Genomic DNA, 21,532 nt, shown 5'->3' on the forward strand with positions numbered 1-21,532 from the left:
ACCTTTTCTGATGTATGACATTCTCACAGGAGTGAAGTGGTATCTCACTGTTGTCTTTCTTTGCATTTCTCTGACAAAGACTTGGAGCATTTTTTCATGTGTTTCTCAGTCTTTTGGATCTCTTCTGTGGTGAATATTCTGTCCATGTCCTCCCCCCATTTTTGGATGGGGTTATTTGTTTTCTTGTTGTTGAGTTTGGCAAGCTCTTTATATATTCTGGTTATTAGCCTCTTGTCTGATGTATGGCATGTAAAGATCTTCTCCCATTCTGTGAGGGGTCTCTTGGTTTGGGTACTGGTTTCTTTTGCTGTGCAGAAGCTTTTTTAAAAATTTTATTTATTTATTCCCTTTTGTTGCCCTTGTTGTTTTATTGTTGTAGTTATTATTGTTGTCGTTGTTGGATAGGACAGAGAGAAATGGAGAGAGGAGGGGAAGACAGAGAAGGGGAGAGAAAGATAGACACCTGAAGACCTGCTTCACCGCCTGTGAAGCGACTCCCCTGCAGGTGGGGAGCCGGGGTTCGAACCAGGATCCTTGTCCTTGTGCTTTGCACCACCTGCGCTTAGCCCGCTGCACTACAGCCCGACTCCCGCAGAAGCTTTTTAATTTGATGTAGTCCCGTAGGTTTATGCTTGCCTTAGTCTTCTTTGTAATTGGATTCGTTTAATTGAAAATGTCTTTAAAATTTAAGAGTTCTGCCAATATTTTCCTTTAAGTATCTGACAGTTTCTGGTCTAACATCCAAGTCCTTGATCTACTTAGAGTTTACTTTTGTATTTGACGAAATATAGTGGTTCACTTTCATTCTTCTGCATGTTTCAGCCCATTTTTCCCAACACCATTTGTTGAAGAGACTCTGCTTTCCCCATTTAATAGTCTGGGCACTTTTGTCAAAGATTAGATGTCCATAGGTGTGGGGGCTTCCTTCTTGGCTCTCAGTTCTATTCCACTGGTCAGTGTGTCTATTCATGTTCCAGTACCAAGCAGTTTTGATGACAACGGCCCTGTAACACGATTTGAGATCTGAGAATGTGATGCCTCCAGTTCTGTTCTTTCTTCTCAAGATTATTTTGTCAATTCTAGGTCTTTTCTGGTTCCAGATAAACATTTGTAGCATTTGTTCTATTCTCCTAAAAAATGTGGTTATGATCTTGATGGGGATAGCATTAAATTTGCATATGGCTCTGGGTAGTATATTCATTTTGATGATGTTTATTCTTCCAACCCATGAACATGGAATATCTTTCCACTTTTTTGTGTCTTTTTCAATTTCCTTGAGTAGTGACTCATAATATTCAGTATACAAGTCTTTCACTTCTTTCATTAGGTTTATTCCTAGATATTTTATTGTTTTGTTGCTATAGTAAAAGGAATTGATTTCTGGATTTCAACTTTTTCTTAGTGTTTGTATAGAAGAATGCCACTGACTTTTGAATGTTAATTTTGTAGTCTGACACCTTACTGTATTGCCTGATGATATCCAAAAGATAATTGCTGGATTCCTTAGGTTTTTCTATGTATACTATCATGTCATCTGCAAATAGAGAGAGTTTGACTTCTTCTCTTCCAATCTGTGTGCCCTTTTTTGTGGGCCATTGGCTTGTATGATAGTTTTCCATCCTTTCACTTTGAGTCTGTGTTTGTCTTATTGAGTTAGGTGGGTTTCCTGTTGGGTTCTATTTTCTGAGCCATCTTCCTACTCTGTGTCTTTTAATAGGTGAATTCAGGCCATTGACATTTATTGATATCAAATACTGAAGATACTTTAATGCCATTCTTGTAGAATTTTAGAGTGTTTTGATATATGGCCTATTTATGGTGGTCTGACTGTTTATAGGATAACTTTCAGAACTTCTTTCAGGGCAGACTTAGTGATAGTTGATTCTTTCAGCTGTTGCTTGTCTGAGAAAGTTTTTATGCCTCCATCTAGTCTGAATGACAGTCTAGCAGCATACAGTAGTCTTGGTTGAAAGCCTTTCTCATTGAGCACTCAATAGATATCTTGCCATTCTCTTCTGGCCTGTAGTGTCTGTATGGAGAAGTCTGCTGCTAATCTTATGGGTTTTTCTCTGTAGGTGACTCTTTGTTTTTCTCTTGCAGCCTTCAGGATCCTTTATTTAGCCTTATTCCTTTCCATTCTAAATAGGATGTGTCTTGGTGTCTTTAAGTCTATGTTAATTCTGTTTGGGACCCTCTTGGCTTCTTGAACCTTTATGTCTTTTATGTTGTCTAGACTATAGAAGTTCACAGCTATTATGGCCTGAAGAATGCTTTCTTCCCCCTCCCTCTCTTTCTTCCCCTGTTAAGTCAATAATGTGTATATTATTTCTTTTGAAGTCATCCCATAGGGTCTCTGTTATTGTATTTATTATCTCTTAATCTCTTTTTGAGATTGCCTACTTCTTTTTTTAGTTGTTTCTAATTCGTCCTTGATCTTGCTAATTCTGTCTTCAGCCTCATTTATTCTATTCTCTCTCCCCCCTCTACTGTTTTCTGGAGTTCAACTATTTTGTTAGCTGTTCTTATACTGTTTTAGCTTATTCAGCTAGTTGTGTTCTTAGCTCAGCTATTTCAGCTTTCAGCTCTCTAATAACCTTGAGATAATTAGTGTTTTCTCCCAGGGTCTCATTTGTTGTTTCTGCATTTCTGATGACAATTCTTTCAAATTCTTTACTCACTCCTGTGATTATTTCCTTAACTAGTGTTTGGATGTTGACTTCATTATTTTGTGCTTCAACCTTTGAGGGGCTTTTAGCTGGACTCCTGTCCAGGTTCTTATCTCCAATATTTCTTCTTGTTGGTTTAACCATTTTATATAGTATCTTATGAGGTCCCTCTCTCAGAACAAATTACTGATCACTCTTGCCTGGATTGACTTGTGTCTAAGTAAGGTACTTAAAGGGTTCACAGTTGTGGAAATTAACAGTTGTTTCCATATTATTTTAATCCCTGAGTTGGAGCTCAGTGGCTTAAAAGCCTCTTTTGTTCTTTTTCTTCCCTGTAGGCTATGGGAGCCTGAGGACTTTTAAAGTATAAGTAGGCTTCTTAGCTTAATCACTGACTCCTGACCAAGAGTTAAAGCAGGGTAGGGCAGAGATAATCCAGTAGTTATGCAAAGAGACTCTCACCCCACTGCTAGGCCACCAAGGAATAGATATTCCCCTGAGTTTCCTCTGTCCCCTAGTGTCAGCACAGCCGCTCCCCCCCCCCCCCCCCGCTGCTCCAGATTCTGAGGATAGTAGCAATGGAGACTCACAACGCATTTGGTGAGTCTCAGGGGAGTCCTCTCCTCTCTTCAGCCATCCCCTTGTTGGTGAAACAGACTGGAGGTGGTGTCTTAACTGGTAAACTGCCAGACTGTTATCAGCCACTTAATTTCTCCCTAGGCTCCTCTCTGTCCATGAGCCACACGTATTTGCACTCACTGGTGATTTGGTGGGTTCCTGAAGTCATTCTACTCCTGTCTTGTTGTGGTCTCAGGTGATTTCCTTTGGTATTCCTAGTTGGCCCAGAAGAGGAGAGGAGATGAGGGAAGCACAGCTGCTGCTGCTCCGTAGCCCTGCCTCCAAAAGTCTCTCACTCCAGTCTTGATCCAACTGGCAAGTTTCCTTCTATCTCTATCTTTAGGTTTTACTCTCTCTCTTTTAAATTATATTTTTTAAGAATTTATTTACTTATTCATGAGAATGATAGGAGGAAAGAAAGAACCAGACATCACTCTGGTACATGTGCTGCTGGGGATTGAACTTGGGACCTCATGGTTAAGAATCCAATGCTTTATCCACTGCACCACCTCTGGACCACTTTTAAATTATATTTTTGTTTATTTGTTATTGGATAGGAACAGAAAGAAATTGAGAGGAAGGAGTCAGGCTGTAGTGCAGCAGGTTAAGTGCACGTGGCACAAAGCACAAGTACCAGTGGAAGGACCCAGCTCCCCACCTGCAGGGGAGTCGCTTCATAGGCGGTGAAACAGGTCTGCAGGTGTCTATCTTTCTCTCCCCCTCTCTGTCTTCCTCTCCTCTCTCCATTTCTCTCTGTCCTATCCAACAACAATGACATCATCAACAACAACAGTAATAACTACAACAATAAAACAACAAGGGCAACAAAAGGAAATAAATAAATATTAAAAAGAAAGCATGAAGTCTTTAAAAAAAGAAAATAAATTGAGAGGAGAGGAGGAGGTAGAGAGGGAAAGAGACGCTGGGTAGTGGTGCACCTGATTGAGCACACGTTACCATGTGCAAGGACCCAGGTTTGAGCCCCCCAGTCCCCACCTGCAAGGGGAAAGCTTTGCAAGTGGTGAAGCAGTGTAACAGGTGTCTTTCTCCTCTCTATCACCCCCTTCTCTCTTGATTTTTGGCTGTTTCTATCCAATAAAGATTAGAAAAAATAACTTAAAAAAGAGAGACACCTACAGCCCTGCTTCACTACTTGTGAAGCTTTTCCCCAGCAGGTGGGGACGAGGAGCTTGTACCTGGGTCTTTGTGCATTGTAATATGTATGCTTAACTAGGTGTGTCACCATCTGGCCCCTAGATTGCTCTTTCTTTCTTTCTCTCTAGATTTGTTTATTCATTAATAAGAGAGAGAAGAAAGATGAGGAGGGAAAGGAGAAGGAGGAGGAGGGAAAGGAGGAGGAGAAAAGGAGGAGGGGAGGAGGAGGGAGAACCAGAGCATTACTCTGGCACATGCAGTGTCTGCAATCAAACTTGAGAAATCATACTTGAGGGTCCAAAGATTTATTCACCATACCATGTCCCAGGTCACCATCTCTGGGTTCTGTAAGTGTATCTTAGTCTTCTCTTGGTCAAGGGCCTCTTAAGACAGGATCAGGCCTGTCTACCCAGGAAGAGTGAAGATTGGTGCCCAGTCACAGTCTGGTTTTGACCCCAAATATCCTGTGTGCCACGAGTGCTACAGGGAGTCCAGGAAGGTGCATGGCAGAGGGCCTTTAGACAAACACCAGCTGCTGGTGGAGGAGTTGGGTCAGAAGGCCACCTCTAGCCACCAGACCATGACCTCAGCCAGCTGCCCTGTGCTGTTCTCCGGATCTGACTCAGATGCTTCCCAGAGCCGTTGGGGATCTGTCCCCAGGGGCAGCTCGCAGGAGGTCTTCCAGATGCCGCAGGCCCCACCCGACTGGACACCCACCCCCTGCTTGGCCGGCCAGGGGCTCCAGCAGGGTTGAAGGGTCATTTGCTCCACTGCCTTCATCTCCATTCATCTCCACTCTCCTCACTTTACTTCCTCCAGGCCCCAGATTTCTATCCAGCTGTTGGTGTGGACCTGGTCTAGAGGAGTCATCCTCCGCACAGACTCTCAGATACAGAGGCACCCCCATACCAGACTTGGGGACAGAGTGACCCCCAAAGGATAAACAAAGAAGTTCAATGATAGCCACTCCCTGGCAGAGCTCCTGAAATCAGCTCCAGAACCTCTTTCATTATGAGACAATAAGTTAAGGCAACCCATCTGGAATGTTTCCAGGAGCTGGAGTCTAGAAGCACAGAGGTATGTAGGGGCTGAGGTATCATCTAGGGACTGGGGTATCATCTTGAAAAGACCCTGACTGGACTCAGTCCTCAGCCTATCATCCAGAGGGACCCTTAGGAATGGCAGTAAGAGTATGTCTTCAGACCTTGCCCTCAATATGGAACAACAATGGTAGAAGTTGCCCCACCTTCTGCAGCCCATAAAGATCTTTGGTCCAAACGCATAGAGTGCCACTCCAGCATGCTTTACTTCAGACTGTGTCCAGAGACTTCAGGTATGGAATGACAACCCTTCAGCTTCATCACTCGGGTGAGACCTTTCCTTTCATAGTATTCTCTAATTCCATCCCAGGTGGTTCACTTCCTAACAAAGTCCCAAAACCTAGATATAGACCAGGTCCCAAGAGATAGAGCATATGTTCACACATATCCATAAACTAGGGCAAATATATACCTGAAAGCAGTAGTACACTAGAGTGAGTTTGCAATGAGTACCCCCCAATACTTCATCTCCACTATTCCAACCTTTGGGTCCATGATTGTTCAACAATTTGTTTATCTTTGTATGTTAACTCTCTTTTCAGCCACCAGGTTCCCGATGCCATCAGGATGCCGGCCAGGCTTCCCTGGACTGAAGACCCCACCAATGTGAACTGGAGCTCTGCTTCCCCAGAGACTCACCCTACTAGGGAAAGAGAGAGGCAGACTGGGAGTATGGACTGACCAGTCAACGCCCATGTTCAACGGGGAAGCAATTACAGAAGCCAGACCTTCCACCTTCTGCAACCCACAACGACCCTGGGTCCATGCTCCCAGAGGGCTAGAGAATGGGAAAGCTATTGGGGAGGGGATGGGATATGGAGATTGGTTGGTGGGAATTGTGTGGAGTTGTTACCCCCCCCCCATCCTATGATTTTGTTAATGTCTCCTTTCTTAAATTAAAAAAAAAAAAAGCTTTGGTCCATACTCTCAGAGGGATAATGAATAGGGAAGTTGCCAATGGAGGGGATGGGATATGGAACTCTAGTGGTGGGAATCGTATGGAATTGTACCCCTTTCACCCCACAATCTTGTTGATCATTATTAAATCACTAATAATAAAAAAAAAGAGTATGTCTACTGTGGCCAGGTGGTGGTGTACTTGGTTGAGTGCATATGTTACAATGCATAAGGACCCAGGTTCGAGCCCCTAGTCCCCACCTGCAGAGGAAAAGCTTCATAGGTGGTGAAGCAAAGCTGTAGATGTTTCTGTCCATTCTGTCTTGATTTCTGACCATCTCTATTCAATAAATAAATATAGTAATAATAATTTTTTTAAAGTATGTCTTCCTGGGTCAGTGGGTTAAGTACACATAGTGCAAAGCGCAAGGACCAGAGTATGGATCCCAGTTCAAGCCCCCGGCTCCCCACCTGTTTCATAAGAGGTGAAACAGGTCTGCAGGTGTCTATTTTTCTCTCCCCCCTCTCTGTCTCCCCTCCTCTCTCCATTTCTCTCTGTCCTATCCAACAGCAACAACATCAATAACTACAACAATAATAACCACAATAAAAAAAAGTATGTCTTCCTCCTGTATCGTATGTTCCACCGGCCTCTCACTCAAAATGATACATGAAATAGCCACAGATCCAATATTATCTGGGCCCTTCTCACCTCTTGGGTATCATCTTCTCTCATTTTGCTCTCATTCAGTCCTCTTCAGGCTGACCAGCTTGCTATTTCTCCCAAACACCAAGTCTGCTTCCACTTCAGGGCCTTTGTACTGATCATTGCTTCCCACTAGAATGGTCTCATCAGTACATTTCCTTATTTCTGTTATTCAAGCCTCAGAGACCTCTGTGTAGGGTTATTCCTAAATGACTGAATTAATCTGGTCTAAGTGATCTAAATAAAATCATATATAATAGTGCCCTGGATACCCCTGTCCTCTTTGTCTCCACATTTTGTTGTATTCTTCTTTATACTTCCTAAAAGGAGTTTCTCTCTGTCTTTATGCTATATTGGTACCTTGTGGAGATACAATACTACTAAGGGACCTTCCCCAGACCCACCTTCCTTCCTTCCTTCCTTCCTTCCTTCCTTCCTTCCTTCCTTTCTTCCTTCCTTCCTTCCTTCCTTCCTTCCTTCCTTTTTTTGTTTTATCAGAATATTGCTGGGCTCTGGGCTTATGGTGGTACTGGCAATTGAGCCTGGAACCCTGAAGTTTCTGTCATGAAAATCTTTTTGCATCACCACTATGCTATCTTCCTTGCTAACCCTCTTTCTTTCTATTTAATTTTGTTTGAGAGAGGGAGAGAGAGAGAGAGAGAACACAGTCCTGCTTCATCATCCATGGAACTCTCATATATACACAGGGTTCAAACCAAGGCATGGTGACTACTGGACAATCTACTGACTGATCCCTCACTTGAATAATATGACTGACATCTGCCTCACATAATAGAGCATAAGCTCTGTGTAGACATGGCTGTTTCCTTTGAGCCCAGCCTAAGGCTTGCCACAGTGGGTGCTCAAGATATAGCTGTTTAGGGAGTCGGGCTGTAGCGCAGCGGGTTAAGCGCAGGTGGCGCAAAGCACAAGGACCGGCATAAGGATCCCGGTTCGAACCCCGGCTCCCCACCTGTAGGGGAGTCGCTTCACAGGCGGTGAAGCAGGTCTGCAGGTGTCTATCTTTCTCTCCTCCTCTCTGTCTTCCCCTCCCTCTCTCCATTTCTCTCTGTCCTATCCAACAACGACAACAACAATAATAACTACAACAATGAAACAACAAGGGCAACAAAAAGGAATAAATAAAATAAATTTTAAAAAAAGATATAGCTGTTTAATAAATGAGTGGCCAGGGGAGGCGGGGGAGATAGGTGTATGCAAACCAAGGGCTAGAATGGCTGGTCCCAGCAAGAATGAGGAGAGCAGTTCCTGTGGGAATGTGGAAGAGGGAGCGGGGCTTGTGGGCCCAAGGCTGAGGGAGGTGAAGAGGAAGGAAGGGAGCTGCCAGTAAGTGCCTTCCTAGAATGTTCCCCCAGGCTTCACTCTGAGCTAGTGGGAGAACCAAGGAAGAAGCTTCCACAGTGTTCATTCTCCTGGTACCCTAGTCTGCTTTTAGTGGGAAAGAGTGCTTGGACAGTCCTCAAGGGTAGACCTCTGTATTGAGCCCACAACTTGGATTTCCACAGCAGTGGGAGATAGGTAACTTCTGCTCATCCCATTAGATCAAAGCTCAAGGAAACACACCAGAGCCTCGTTCTTCCTTTCCAAAACTTGCTCTGGATCCCCAGTTTCATCAGCAGTTTCTGACTCCTGGTCAGGCTGGGGTATCTCTTAACAATCTCCCTGGCCCACCAGACTCCTATCGGTATGGTGAACAGAGGAGTGGGCTCTTGCCTGGTTCCTGAGCTCCATCCCACAAGTAACTGGAAGACCAGCCTGCTAAGACAGTTTCCTCTTATTAACTGCACCCCCTTCCCAGCAAGCTCCTTCAAGGGGTCAGTGCAACTGGAGAGGGGAAGAAGGGTCTGATCTAGTTCTGAATCACTCTGCCCAACTCCACTCTCTTTGGAGGAAACCAGATCATGCTTCATGGGGAAACTTCAAAACCTTCTCTGAATTCTGTGATCTTTGGAGAAGTTACTTCATGCTCCAAGTCTCAGTTTCCCTCCCTGTAAAATGGAGCCATCAATGTGTATCTCTCACCGAGCTGCTTGGAGATGAAGTGAGAACATATATCATAAGCACCTAGAAAAATCTAGGAATACAGTTGATGCTTAATCAATGAGAATCCTAGTCGTACAGTTTTAGAATCTGCTATGGCTCCTTATTTGCTACTGTTGTTGGATCTCAGTTGCTCTAGTTGGCTTGCAAAGGTCTAGATCACCCTTCTCTTTCTGGTCTCCCCTCTCAGGGGTCCTCGCACTTTCTCCCTAGCCCTGTGTCCCCAGTGGGCACAATAGAGTCATTCTTCTGCTGTGTGCTCTGCCTACACTGCCATTCTTCTCCCCTCTACTTAGCTTATTTGTCTTACAAAGCTTCTTTCTCCAGGTAGCCCCCTTGAGCCACTCCTGTCATAACCACTCTGCTATCCACTTGGCCTAACCTGGAAACTGCATGATCAGAGTGGTAGGATGCTTCTTGTTTGTAGATGCCACCCAGTCACCCCCAGGCTGGCAGCTATTTCCCAGGAGGTACAGAACCCTCCCTGAGTCTCCCTAGAGCTTGCTGCAGTGTCAACCATGCAGTAAATGCTTGGCAAGTATCTGTCTTTTTTATTTGTTACAAATTGAGAAACAAGGGAGTCGGGTGGTAGTGCAGCGGGTTAAGTGCATGTGGCGCAGAGCACAAGGACTGACATAAGGATCCCAGTTTGAGCCCCTGGCTCCGCACCTGCAGGGGAGTCGCTTCACAAGTGGTGAAGCAGGTCTGCAGGTGTCTATCTTTCTCTCCCCCCTCTGTCTTCCCTTCCTCTCTGTCCTATCCAACAACAACAATAAAAAAACAAAGGCAACAAAAGGGAATAAATAATTTTTTAAAAAAACAAATTGAGAAGACAAATCAATGTAAGACAAACTTAGGCACTAGGATGGCTTCTGGGACAGATGGAGGTGCAGAGCAGGAACTAAGCTTGGAGCTTCATGTGCTATTTCTCCATTCTCACTACCTAATGAGGTTTGATGAGCCCCATGCTACAGATGAAGATAATGAAGCTCAGAGAGAGACAGAGGTTTCCAGGGGTCAGATTGGTCTGAGGTTGAGGGGAGTGTGGGAATTAGTGTGTGTGGAGGGGTGGGGGGCAAATCAAAGCATCACTCTGGCTCAAATGATGCCAAGGACCAAACTCAGGACCTCATGCCTGAGAGCCCAACATTTTATCCACTGTGCCATCTCCCAGGCCATGAGAGTAGCCTGTTCTAAGACTCAGAACGGTAGGTGAGTTGAGTGAGTAGAAGAGGGGATACATGGATAGGAGCCTTCCCAGGTAGGAGTCACTGGTTTGTCCATTTGAAGAGTGGGAAGCAGGGTCTAAGGTCTAAGGGAGTGGAGGGAAATACAGCAAGACCTCCCTGGGAACTGGTTGCAGAATTTCCCTAATCTGGAAAAGACATTGTTGTGGTTAGAGAGGGTGCAGCTGTAGAGCATAGGGCTTGCATGTGTGATACCCCTGGCACTGCAGGTGTCAGAGTGGAGCTCTGGCTCTCTCTTCTCATAAATAAATCTATTTTTTTGTCATCAATAGAGCTCCACTACTCTAAGCCAACTTTTTTTTTTCAAAGAGACAGAGAGAGGGAGAGAAATCAAGAAACCATAGAACCAAAGCTTCCTCCAGTGTGCCAGGGGCTGGGCTCAAACCTGGAGCAAGCACGGTAAAGCAGGCACACTACTATCCAAGCGAGCTATCTTGCTGGTATACGTGTGTGTGTGTGTGTGTGTGTGTGTGTGTGTGTGTGTGTGTGTTTTAAGAAAAAGTCAAAGGGCAGGGTTAGACAGCATAATGGTTATGCAAAGAAACTCTCTTGCCTGAGGCTCTCAAGTCCCAGGTTCAATCACCCACACTACCATAAGCCAGAAATGATTTGTGCTCTGATAAAAAGAGGAAAAGAGAAAAAGAGAAAGAGACAGACAGAGAAAGAGAGAGAGAGAGAAAGAGAGAGAGAAAGTCACTGCTAATCCTCCAAATCCATACCCAGTGATAAACTCAGCCTACCACCCCCACACCTTTGAGACAAGGGACAGAGAAGATGGCAGAGGCAGAGGTGACAATGACACATGGATGACCTCAAGTTCCTCACCTTTCAACCCAAAGCAGTTTTTTTTCAGAGTCACTTGTTCAAGGGACTTGCTCCAAACCTTTTATCATAGCCCCCTGCTGCAGTCATGCCAGTACTTGTCCCTGCTATGACCTATTGGGAACCTTACCTACCCCCAGCTCTCACTGGGGTGCCACTCCCCAGTTCTCTGGTTCCCAGGACTTGGCACAGAGACCCTCACAGCTCCACAGCTCCCCTTCCCCCATGGGCCAAGCCCTCCCTGTGGGCAGCCAGGCCCAGCTGGAATAACACAGTTTCCCTCCTCCCTCCCCACCCTCCCACGAACACTGGACTATTTACAGCTCACCAGGGCCCTCACACCCATGAGCTCACTGGAACCTTCCCCACCCACCCTGAGAACCCAGCAGGGCAGGCGCCATTAGCCCCATTTTGCAGGTGGAGAAATTGAGACAAAATGCCTTGCTCAGTGACTTGCCCAAATCCCAGCCTTCTGCCTCTTTGGCTGGAGGCTCTTTTTATTCCTGTGGGATGGAGTGGTGGGGTGGGGGAGACCTGTAAACACCTCTATATTTGAAGTGGAGGGGTGTGGGGAGCTGCTGGCTAGGGCTAGGTGGAGGGCAAGGTAGGCTCTAAAGAGTCAGCCAGTCAGTCCCAGGGACCGCAAGTCACTTCAAGGTAGTATGCCAGGAGAGTGGAATCTGGGGCTTGTTTTTTATGGCCTCAGCTCCTGGCTGGTGAGCACCTGGCAGGGGCATCTTCAGGGAAGACACAGGGTCTAAAAGAGGGCCTACAGTTGTGGCGAAGTTTCCCTTCCAGGCATCCTGACTCAGGTGCTGGTACACAGGCTGCAGTTGGAGGAGGCCCAGCTAGACACCAAAAAGGACTTCCTATCCAAGGCCTCTGTTTAGGCAGAATCCTCCATCACATGGAAAGATACAGCTTTAGCTCTTTCTCAACAGCTCCCACAAAGACATGACCCCTCTCCTATGTTGCTTCCATCCTGGGGTCCTCTCCCTTGGCCAATCTCCACAGCCTTCCTCCCAGACTTCATAAAATCCTGAAGCCAGGCCTGGGAGAGAGCTCAGCCTATGAGAACACCCACTTGCATATATGAGACACCCCAAGAGGCCATAGGCTCAATTCCCAGTACCACTTTCTGCCAGATTTGAGCAGTGCTCTGCTCCTCTCTTCTCCTTCCTCTCTCATTTTCTTTCTCACATAACAAATAAGGAAGGTTAAAAAAAAAAAAAGAAATAATAATTAGAGAATAAAATGATGTTTATGGGAGTCTGGCGGTAGTGCAGCAGGTTAAGTGCATATGGCATGAAGTGCAAGAACCGGTGTAAGGATCCCAGTTCGAGCCCCAGCTTCCCACCTGCAGGGGAGTCACTTCACAGGCAGTGAAGCAGGTCTGCAGATGTCTGTTTTTCTCTCCCCATGTCTGTCTTCCCCTCCTCTCTCCATTTCTCTCTGTCCTAGCCAACAACAATGACATCAATAACAATAATAATAACTACTATAACAATAAAAAGCAACAAGGGCAACAAAAGGGAATAAATAAATATTTTTAAAAATAAAATGATGTTTAGGGGGGTCGGGCGGTGGCGCAGTGGGTTAAGCGCATGTGGCGCAAAGCGCAGGGACCGGCGTTAGAATCCCGGTTCGAGCCCCCGGCTCCCCACCTGCAGGGGAGTCGCTTCACAGGCGGTGAAGCAGGTCTGCAGGTGTCTATCTTTCTCTCCCCTTCTCTGTCTTCCCCTCCTCTCTCCATTTCTCTCTGTCTTATCCAACAACGAATTGCGTCAACAAGGGCAATAATAATAGCCACAACGAAGCTACAACAAGGGCAACAAAAGGGGGGAAAAATGGCCACCAGGAGCGGTGGATTCATGGTGCAGGTACCGAGCCCAGCAATAACCCTGGAGGAGGAAAAAAAAAAAAAACCCAGAAAAAAAAATGATGTTTATATGAGTAACTTAATAAATTATGATTTAAAAAAAATCTCCGAAGTCCATTCCAGAATCTTCTCTGCTTCTTCCTCAGAGCATGGCTGTTTTTCAAGCTCAGAAAGTTGTGGTTTGAATTTTCCTTGTCCTTTGTCTAAGAGCCTGTGTTTGGAGGGTGCTGACTCCCCTATAAAACTGGGGTGGAGTGGTCCGAGAGGTGGCACAGTGAATAAGACATCAGACTCTCAAGCATGAGGTCCTGAGTTCAATCCTCAGCACCACATGTGCCAGTTCCAGTTCTTTCTCTTTCCTCCTATCTTTCTCATAAATAAATAAATAAAATCTTTAAAAAAAAACTGGGGTGGGGGTGAAGGGTCCCAGGGACAGGGACTGTGTCTCTCCCATCAAACAGCAGCTCTCCTTCCTCTTGCTCCACCTCCTGCAGCCTGGGCCACCTCTACCCATAGGGGGCGTCCAAACTGTGTCATTGAGTCAGGCCATCCTTGCTACTGCTTGAACTGGCCCAGGTGTGAATTACCTGCAGCAAGTGGATCTGGGTGAACTGTCAGAGGCTCTATCAAAGTCCCAGCTTCCTTTTCAGTTGTCCTTGCAACTAAAGGAAAGGGAAAAGTTTTAGATTAAGGAGCGAGGGCTTTTGTTTGAGGTCAGGGGGAGGAAGTGAGGCAATGGCCTCTAAAGAAGACCCTTGGTCTTCCAGCTTGTAAAAAGGTGAGTGGTGGGAGGTACTCACATAGCCAAACACAACCCTGGCATCTTCCTTGGCCTTGCACTGAAATCCCTGAGTTAGTGGGCAGAGGCCCCAACCCAGCAACCCCTATTTCCTTCCCCAAGTCTCTCGGAAAGAGTGGTGAGTCAGTCTCGGCCTTGAACTCATGGGAGGCAGTAAAAATAGGAAAACAAATAGGCCTGTCCTCCAGGCGGGAGAAGAGGGGAAGGGGGAAATAGGTTTTCCCCCTGGGCAGAAAAGACAGCCATCTTTTGAAGTCCTCTAGGGTGAGGCGGTGTCCTTATGGTCTCTGGAAACTCAACCACATCAAAGCTGTCCAAGAAAGGTAGTTTGAGGGGGGATGCCAGCCTCACACACAGTCACAGTCACACGCAATGACACCACTGAGTTCCAGGGTGACACACCATTGAGGGCAACACACCAAGCTATGCGTACAAGGTACAATACCAGTGCCCATCAGTGGCTCAAGCAGAGGCAGACAGTCTCACAGCTAGACTCATGGGCACACTTGGTCATGACATCACTGTGTGTCATATCCAGCCAAAGAATCCAGCAGGAGGAAGACACAGATCTCGAAGATCAACATGCCCTCAGTCAGCTCCTCAGAACCATAGATAACACCCATTTCTACACACATAGTCACACACACACACACACACACACACACACACACACACACACACACACACTTTGAAGGTCACATACAGCCCACAACCATACAACTCCCACAAAACAAGCAGAGGCACACCCAAGCCACAAAGAGTCACACACACAGTTTCAGTTACACACTAGTCATATGCTCACAGTCTCAAAGGCAACACCCCCCACGTTACACACACCATCTTCCAGAGCCTGCAGGGCTGGGGTGTGCCAAGAGTTGACCCTGAGGTGGGATGGGCAGGCTTCTGGTTCCCTGCTGCTCTCTGTAGCTTGACTTCCCTCACTGGCCATCCCTCTTCCTCTGAGCACCCATTGTGTGACCTTCTCTAGCTTTGGTGAGTCCCTAGTCCTCTTGCCATTGAGGGGACTAGGAGGTGGCTGAGTCCATTCAACACAAAACACTGACCATCATTTCACTCTGTGCTAAGGAGTGTGCTCAGCACTGGTGACAAGAGAACTTTTATCTAATTAAACCATTTTTTTTTTGCCTCCACGGTCATCACTGGGGCTCAGTGCCTGAACTATGAATCCACTGCTTCTGGAGGCCATTTTTCCCATTTTGTTGCCCTTGTTGTTGTTGTTATTGTTGTTGGATAGGACAGAGAGAAATCAAAAGAGGAGGAAAGACAGAGAGGAGGAGAGAAAGACAGACACTTGCAGAGAAAGACAGACACTTGCAGACCTGCTTCATCAATTATGAAGCAATTCCCCTGCAGGTGGGGAGCTGGGGGCTCGGACTGGGATCCTTAAACCGGTCCTTGCGCTTCTTGCCATGCTCACTTAATCCACTGCACCATCGCCCTCCCCCTAAAGCAAAATTCTTACCAGTGTCTGACTGTTCCCATGTGACCCTCCATGGATCTGGCCACCATTGTCTTCTTTCACAACTTGGATTTGGGGACAGCCCTGCATGTCTCTTGCATTTTTATCTCAGTGGCTATTGCCAGGAGGGTGAATGGTTCTTGTGTAATTGACACAAACTCTGAAGTAGGCATGGGGATGGGGAGGTGGGAAGCAGCTGACAGACTCAGAGAAACTTGAGGGATAGCTACCTGGGAGGAGGTGCAGTGGCTAGACCTTGAACTTAAAAGCATGCAGTCCTGAGTTTGGTCCTTGCTATTGCAAGTGTCAGAGTGATGCCCTGGTTCTCTCTTAATTTTTTATTATCTTATTTATTTATTTTTGGATAGGCAGAAATCAAGAGGGTAGAGGGAGGTAAAGAGGGAGAGAGACACTGGCAGCTCTGCTTCACCACTTACAAAGCTTACTGCAGGTGGAGACTGAGGGCTGGAACCCTGGTATTTGCACACTGTAACATGTGCACTCAACCAGGTGCACAACTTCCCAGCCCCTCTCCACACTCTTTTGTATAAATATATAAATAAAATGATAATTTTAGCCAGAGCACTGCTCAGCTCTGGCTTATGGTGGTATGAGGGATTGAACCGGAGAATTTTGAGCCTTAGGAATGAGAGTCTTTTAGCATAACCATTATGCTGTCTACCCTCACCCCTGATAATTTTTTAAAATTCTTTTATTTATGTATTTATTTTCCCTTTTGTTGCCCTTGTTTTTTATTGTTGTTGTAGTTATTGCTGTCGTCATTGTTGAATAGGACAGAGAGAAATGGAGAGAGGAAGAGAAGACAGAGGGGGAGAGAAAGGTAGACACCTGCAGACCTGCTTCACTGCCTGTGAAGTGACTCCACTGCAGGTGGGGAGTCGGGGGCTCGAACGGGATCCTTATGTCAGTCCTTGCGCTTTGCGCCATGTGTGCTTAACCCGCTGCGCCACCGCCAGACTCCCTCTGATAATTTTTTTTAATGGGGAGCCAGCAAGATCACTCACAGGCTAGGATTGTTGTACTGGCATGTACTCAATCCAGGTCTGAGGCCCAGCATGGCATGGAAGGTGCCACAGCAGTAAGGGAGGGTCTGGTACTGTGGTATTTTTGTCTCTGTCTCTCTCAATCTGAATGGGAAAAGTAGCTTAAGAGAGATGGAACTGACGCACATTTGAGGCCCCAGCTCCTTAAAAAGAGAGAAAGAAATTTTGAGTGCCCCTGCCCTCCCCTTCTTAGAGGGAGTGAGCCTTCATAGGCAGCTGGGCTGGAAAACACTGTGTCAGGGTCCAGAGAGCTGGGCTCTTATCCAGTTCCAGCATGTCCTCTAGGGTCAGTCATGTTCCTCCTGGGCCCAGCTTCTCACCGTGTAATATGAGGACATTGGGGCTGGGCCCTGTCAGTCCCTCTCCACTGTGTGAGTGTGTATGCATGTACATACGTGCACATGTGGGGGTGTTTACTAACATGCAGATTTCTAGCTCCACCCCAGACCTTCTGATCCCAGAATCTGAGACCATCTGGTCCTTCTGAACAGCCTTCCAGCTCAAAGGACTAGGGAACATTGGCACCAGTGCTGAGAGCTGAGTGCTGCCCCAGAGGTGGCTCCACGCCCCTCCCAGACCAAGGTGGCAGGTATGCAGGAGCTACTGCCCACCTCCAGGAGGTGCTGCATAACCTGGCTGGTTTAGAGGGCATGTGGCTGTCAAATCGGAATGTCTGGGTCCTGTTCTTGACTGAGGCTGGACTTCCAGGGTAGACTGAGCTGTTTGGGACTCTTAGTAGGTTTATTATTTTTATTTTGTTTTGTTTTGTTTTGTGTTATAGAGAGGTGGGAGATGAGCTCAGGTTCTCCACGAAGCAGTTCTCATCCCCAGGCCAGGGGGGCTTGCCCAAGAGGGGTCAGACAGAGCCAAAGTAGGAAGAGTTCAGGCACTACTTAAGTTCCTAGGCACTTAGAATGGGGGTTCTGTTTATTTGGAACCCAGTTTCCTCCACTGAGTCAATCTGCGTCTTGGTTTCTACTGAGCTCCCTTCCTGATGCTTGTGTAACAGGATCACGTGCTGACAGAACTAGAGGGGTATTCATGGACAATTACTCCCAGTGCTCTAGCCTGTGAGACAGCCCCTCAAACACACACATTATCTAAAAAGCTGCATTATTAGCTTTCCAAGTGCTGGAACACTGTGCTAGTCACACACCCCAGTGCATCATTCAGTCCCCACAACAATTTTACGTGGTATGTGTCATTAACTCCACTTTACAGATGAGAAAAAATGAGGCTTGGGAATTCAAAGCCACTTCTCTGAGCAGCAGAAGTAGGATCCAAAACTACTGCCACCTGCTGCAGAGCCCAGACTCTTGGCCACACCATAAAGCAGCCCCCTGGCTCCTGCTGGAACCTACCCAGCAATGGGGACCTCAAACATGAATTGGGAACACAATGTCTACATTAGAAGAAGCCCAATCAATGATAGGTGAACCTACCTCTCAGAATGCCTTACTCTGAAAGAAGAAACAAGATGTGAATAGTCACGTCATTCAAGGTAGCGAGAGTTGGTAGCTAAGACAGAAGCAGAAAAGATACTGCTCTTGGGAAACTCACTTAAAATGCCTCCATGTATTGAACTCAAATCTACATTCCTGTGGCTTCCATTGGTTCTTGGCATCCAGGCCTCAAAAGTCACAAAGAATTAGAATGAAGCTTTTCATGCACTGACAGACAATGCTTATGTCCTCATAACATTCTACCCATGGGGGCTGGTTGCCTTGATTCTCCAAATGTCTCATCTCTGGTAGTGACACCATCTTCCTGCAGAAATAAAGGCCCCCTCACCACACCACCCTCACATGCACAGTCGCCCACTCCTGTAGGCCTGGGCAGCAGGCTAAGACTTCTGTCCCTCTCTCCCTCTTCACCCATTCTGAGCCAGCTGGGCACCTCTGGGAAAACCCCAAGACCTCAGAGCTTCGAGGCTAGGGTTACAATCTCAGGTCTGTCCTTTTCTGGTTGTGTAATGTTGGACACAGCCCAGAGCCACTCTCAGCATTGTTTTCTTCACCCATGAAGTGGGAACAGCAATACCCGCCCCACTTGATGGGGTGGTGAGGCTAAGCTGAGACCACATGGAACCCTGGACTTAGAAGGGGCTGAGGGGAGCTTCTGGAGAGCTCGGGAGTGAAGCCCAGGCATTCAGTGTCAGGGCACAGTGTCAAGTGCCCTGAGCATGAGGAGCTGAGTGAAGCTTTCATTCTTTGTGGTGACACCTCCAGTCATCACTGCATCTTCTCAGGACTAAGAGCTTTTCTTTTTAAATTTATATATTTTGGGAGTTGGGCAGTGGCGCATCGGGTTAAGTGAACATGGTGCAAAGTGCAAGGACTGGCGTAAGAATCCCGGTTTGAGCCTCCAGCTCCCTACCTGCAGAGGAGTCACTTCATAAGCAGCGAAGAAGGTCTGCAGTTGCCTATCTTTCTCTCCCCCTCTGTCTTTCCCTCCTCTCTCCATTTCTCGCTATCCTATCCAACAACAACGGCATCATCATTATCAACAACAACAATAATAATAACTGCAACAATAAAACAACAACGGCAACACAAGGGAATAAATAAATTAAATAAATATTTTTAAAAATATATATTTTATAGCCACTAGGTCTCGGTGCCTACACTACAAATCAACGACTCTTGGAGACCATTTTTCTTTTTTCATTTCTTTTCTCTTTTCTTCTCTCTCCTTTTCTTTCTCTTTCTTTCCTATTTATTTGATAGAACAGATAGAAATTGAGAGGGAACTGGAGATAGAAAGAGAGAATGAGAGACATCTGCAGACCTTCTTCATGGCTTATGAAACTTTCCTCCTGCAGGTTGGGATCAGGGGCTTGAATCTGGGACCTCACCCATAGTAATGTATGCCTTAACTGAGTGTGCCATTGCCTGGCCCTCAGGACAGGAACTTTTTCTGGTATCTTCCAGGTGGGCTAAGTGATGGGGGCAGAAAAGCCCTTGTAGGTGAGTCAAAGGACCCAACAGAAGGTGGAAGAAAAGATAATGTTTGGGAGTTGGGCGGTAGCAGCAGGATAAGTGCTTGTGGTGCAAAGTGCAAGGACCAGCATAAGGATCCCGGTTGGAGCCCCCCGGCTCCCCACCTGCAGGGGAGTCGCTTCACAGGTGGCGAAGCAGGTCTGCTGATGTCTTTCTCTCCCTCTCTCTGTCTTCCCTCCTCTCTCCATTTCTCTCTGTCCTATCCAACAGCGACATCAATAATAACAAGAATAGTAACTATAAGAATAAAACAATAAAGGCAACAAAAGGGAATAAATAAATAAATAAATATTTTTAAAAAGATAATGTCTGTGAAATACCTGCTATATGCTAGTTACTAGAGTAATTTACTGAATCCTTGCCACCCTGTGAGGTTGGGTTTCTTATTCTTTTTTATTTAAATTATTTTATATTTATTTACTTATTTTCCTTTTGTTGCCTTTGTTGTTTTTCATTGTTGTTATAGTTATTATTTTTATTATTGATGTCGTTGTTGGATAGGCCAGAGAGAAATAGAGAGAGGAGGGGAAGACAGAGGGGGGAGAGAAAGATAGATACCTGCAGACCTGCTTCACCGCCTGTGAAGCGACTCCCCTGAAGGTGGGGAGTCGGGGGCTCAAACCGGGATCCTTCTGCCAGTCCTTGTGCTTTGTACCACATGTGCTTAACCCGCTGCACTACGGCCAGACTCCCTGAGGCTGGGCTTCTTATGATTATGCTTATTTTACAAGCAAGGAGGCTGAGGCATAGGTAAGTCTCATTTGTCCAATATGGTATAGAGATGGGATTTGAACTCATATCTGGTAGCCCAGGAGGTAGTGCAGTGGATATAGTATTGGACTCTCAAACATGAAGGCCTCAGTTGATACCTGGCAATGCATGAACCACAGTGACACTTTGATGTGTGTCTTCTCTCCCCCATCTCTCTCTCTTTCTCTCTCTCTAACACACACACACACACATTAATGAATAGTTTTTAAAATGTGTTATTGAAAAAAGAAAAAGGGGACCAGATAGTGGTGCACCTGGCTAAGCACACACACTACAGTGAGCAAGGACCCAGGTTCAAGCCCCTGGTCCCCACCTGCAGGGGGAAAGCTTCACAATTAATAAAGTAGGACTGCAATTGTCTCTCTGTCTCTTTGCCTCACTATCCCACCCCTCCCTTCTCAATTTCTCTCTGTCTTTAACCAATAATAAATAAACAAATAAAAATTAAAAAGAAAAGTAGGAATCAAAAAAAGAAAATTGAAAAATAAAAAAAGAACTCATAACTGCGGTGGCAGAGGAAGATGGCAATATGGTGATGGGTGAAGTGTGTTGATTCCTATTCTGGGGACATGTGAAAATACACCCCTATGATAGCAGCATTCTAGTAAATCAGCCTTTCCTCAATAAAGATACTTGGCTGAAGAAAGAAAAATTAAAAAAAAAAGTAGTTATGAAGTCGGGTGGTAGTGCAGTGGGTTAAGCACAGGTGGTGCAAAGCACAAGGACCAGTGTAAGGATCCCTGTTCGAGCCCCCGGCTCCCCACCTGCAGGGGAGTCGCTTCACAGGTGATGAAGCAGGTCTGCAGGTGTCTATCTCCCTCTCACCCTCTCTGTCTTCCCCTCCTCTCTTCATTTCTCTCTGTCCTATCTAACAATGATGACATCAACAACAACAAAAAACAAGGGCAACAAAAGAGAATAAACAAATATTAAAACAAAGCAAAACAAAAACAAGTAGTTATATTATATTTCTAAATGACTAAATAAAGTAATTTGACTCAACTGTGGTCTGGGTGCATCTGAGTAAGTGCTGGAAAGGCCCAGAATCTAGTGAGACATAATTTATAATCTCTTACCTCAAGGAGCATTGGGAGAAGTGAGGTGAGGGGGTCCTACCTTTTAAATGCCACCTTCTGGTTCTGGAGATCACCCCTGTCCCTGGGGCCTCTCATACATGTGAACAGAGGCACAGAATGTCACTCACACTCATTAATTCGCTCATTCATTCATGCAGTGTCTGTATCTCAAGAATGCCTGGCTTTGTGTGC

General features: G+C 46.0%; 1 long non-coding RNA gene across 2 annotated transcripts in view; it reads right to left on the reverse strand.

The window, feature by feature from the left end:
* The window catches only part of LOC132541955 (uncharacterized), a 66,254-nt gene that overhangs the window by 32,315 nt on the left and 12,407 nt on the right, over positions 1–21,532 (reverse strand). The window contains exon 1 of one of the 2 annotated variants that reach the window (XR_009553065.1): positions 4,758–4,849. The exons of the other annotated variant lie outside the window; for it this stretch is intronic. This is a non-coding gene — a long non-coding RNA (uncharacterized LOC132541955). Of the gene's footprint in view, positions 1–4,757; positions 4,850–21,532 lie in introns of those variants that run through there. 2 annotated transcript variants of the gene reach the window in all.

Source organism: Erinaceus europaeus, chromosome 12, assembly GCF_950295315.1.
Source record: "Erinaceus europaeus chromosome 12, mEriEur2.1, whole genome shotgun sequence".
Lineage (NCBI taxonomy): Eukaryota > Metazoa > Chordata > Mammalia > Eulipotyphla > Erinaceidae > Erinaceus > Erinaceus europaeus.